This window comes from Syngnathoides biaculeatus, chromosome 9, assembly GCF_019802595.1.
Source record: "Syngnathoides biaculeatus isolate LvHL_M chromosome 9, ASM1980259v1, whole genome shotgun sequence".
Lineage (NCBI taxonomy): Eukaryota > Metazoa > Chordata > Actinopteri > Syngnathiformes > Syngnathidae > Syngnathoides > Syngnathoides biaculeatus.
The window spans coordinates 31,902,121-31,905,139 of record NC_084648.1 but is presented as its reverse complement, the minus strand read 5'-3'; the positions used below and the strand labels follow the sequence as shown (position 1 = coordinate 31,905,139).

Genomic DNA, 3,019 nt, shown 5'->3' with positions numbered 1-3,019 from the left:
AATCAGGACATCAATAATGAAAACAAATATAAATTATGTTTACTCAAGAATGAGGTGGTTAATAAATGTACGTATTCCATGAATCATTGTGTGACTGTGAATTGGGCCACAGTGTTAGAAATGCTTTAAGTATGCTCAGAGTGGAAAAGCTACTAGTACTAGTACAGTAGTGACGCCAATTTACCAATTATCAATTAAAGAAAACAGTAACACTTCCAACACACACAAATATGCACGCACATACTTTGGGTCCCTAAAATATAAACAGTATAGTGGATCCTCCAAAAAGAAACACCACCCAAATTTAGAGAGCCAAAATGAATGCCTGAAAAGCCAAACAAAGCTCGGAGCTCTAAGATGATCTTTTGTGATATCACCAAATCTTGGCTCAGTGAACATCTAAACAGGATTAACTCTTCAGCTGTGATTTGCATTTTCTTTTTTTGTGTGTGGGTGTGCAATAATACCACAGAGGTGAGTGCCTCCTGCTGCTCAATACAAGAGGAGATTTTTTTGTTTTCATGTGGCTTTTGACGTATTCCAGCAACACCTACAAAATGTCAAATACTGCAGTGACAGCATTACTCTCTTAACACTTTTAGGGTTCTCTTTCCATTATTGTTCTCTGGTAAGTGTTCTCAAAGGGTGAATAGTTAATTTTTTTTTTATTTGTATTTCACAGCAGTTTACTGTTTGTACAGTTATGATAATGATAAAAAATGACCTAAATTCCCAATACACTTAATAAAGGTTTTTCAGATAGTAATAGTCTGAGCATGGAGCAAATGCATTCATTTTGCATTATATGTGTGGGAAAATTGTTTTGAAATTATGGTTATATAACAACCCATTAGTTTTATTTTAGGCATCGATTTGTGAAATAAATACTGATGATTTTTTCGAGGTCCTTCACTTTATGGTGGGCTGGGATTAAATCAAATGTTCCCGGTGGAGATGGTAGGCGAGAATGAAAGATTAAAAAAACAATAACATAATTGAGGAAAAATAGAGGAGCCGCCAGATACAGAATAATTTTAATGGAAGTCATTGCCGGTTTACCTTTTTCCCATCAAGCCCTCCTTTCAGGAATGTCTTTCCTAACTTTCTCAATTTTAATAGTCTTCTTAAATGACAATTGCTAACATGAATTTCGTTTTGAAGGCTTGCCTTTATTTTGTCCTGCAAAACTGACAGAAACCTCTATTTTTTGCCATCCTCCTGTAGCTCCAACTCGTTCTACCCACAGTCACATTCTTCCAACATCAGCGAATGAAAGGGAAAAGAAGCTGGATAAGCTGTCCTTTAACAGATCTATATATGCTTATTTGAAAAATGGCTTCGGTGGGCATTTTGGCATATAGCGATGATTCCATTTTGTTTGAGATGATTGTAGGATGAGGCAACATATGCAGCGCAATGATGTGCTGGTGCTGCCTCTCATTTAACATGTTCAATGATGCAGAGAACAACATTTCCACAGCGCAAGACTGGAAGATGTCACCGCTCAGTCTCTTTCACAAGGTGTGAGCCTATGCTGGCATGAGGAGATTCTTTGTCATCCAGGTCACAGTCACCCATAAAAAAAAAGAAAAAAAAACATTCAATTGAAGGCAACATGATGTCTAGTTTGTGGCAAAAGGCATTTTGCTTTCAATCTAAAAAGCTTCTTATTCAACTCTGAACAGGCGAAGCCTTTTGAGCAACCTTCACCTTTTCTCCAAAAGGCTCTCCACACAGAAAATCTTTCCAATAAAATATCTTCAGCCACAAAGAAATTCTCCACTTGCCTTTCTTTGAACTGACTGGAATGATTGTTTACTGCCTGTTAACATCATGGCCATCTAGCAGTGACTCAACCCATCACAATAATTGTAGGTTTCACTGCTAAAATCAAGCTAATAGTCAAATCAGAGGCAACAGTCTCAGAAGAAATTTCTTCAGCCATAAGACATGACAGACTCTCAACACTTCAATTCACTCAATGCTCTTCACGTTGATGTGACAATGCATCCCAAATCCAGCACAAGCTTCTTATGTTTATGTTATACTGTATATTCCATGAATGGGGCCTAATAGACAATTTAGCTCTGAAGACTTTACTGTCATAATGGCTTTCTTGTATTAATGTATTAAAAATACAAATTTATTTAATAATAAAGGCTACTGTCATCACTCAAGTAATCACATTTACATCTAGATAACAATAAAAGCAGTCACTCACATTTGATGAGCGTGACTGCACCCGCACGCCTTCGTGCTCGCAAATCTGCACAGTTGAGCATGAAAAATGCCGTGCGTAAAATTTCTTTTGAGTAGAAAAAATAAATATTGAAAGACGTCGCTTATTTCGACATTAATTTACGTGTTTATTTAATAAGCGCTATTAAATAAAAAAAGTCTGCTCCGAGACAATCAGGATTCACCCGTAAACAGGAAATGCAAGTTCACCGTACGGAGCATGTTAGGAAGTTACAGGGCCCTCGCCATACGCGAACACATACTAAGTCTGGCGAGTAAAGTTTTAAAATGGCGAAAAAAATTGGCTGTTTGTCCTAGCATACGATTCTGTACTTTTATAGACTTTTATGTATACTACAAGAATTTGTATTTGATTCCAGGCTTTATCGTGACGAAAGTTTCGTCGGAATCTTTACCAGAAGTTGAGCAAATAATTGTTTACATCGGAGACAACTGCATCTGTGTTCCGCATCAAATCCACGCTTCGTCACCATCGGTTCATGCTACCTGTGGATGCTATGGAAAATGTCTAAATCTTTAGGATTATCTTCCGAAAAACAAAGAATGGCAGTGGTATAAGTGCAGCATGTCAGCTGCGACCTTTGACTGATATCCATTACGCGGGAAAGACACCCAACACAACTTTGTTGTCAGAAAATGTACATCCTGTGCAGGGCAGAGGCAAAAGATTTGCCAGGGAAGGTTTTCTAAATTCAAATGGCTCAAATTGAGAGAGACAATTTTTTTCTGGCAATGGTGTATTGACAGTGGAAGAAAAAAT

The 3,019-nt window shown here is 37.4% G+C and overlaps 1 protein-coding gene across 1 annotated transcript in view; it reads right to left on the bottom strand.

Moving 5' to 3' along the window:
• LOC133506152 (zeta-sarcoglycan) overlaps positions 1–3,019 on the bottom strand; it is a 188,332-nt gene that overhangs the window by 13,521 nt on the left and 171,792 nt on the right. The gene's annotated exons all lie outside the window — the stretch shown is intronic.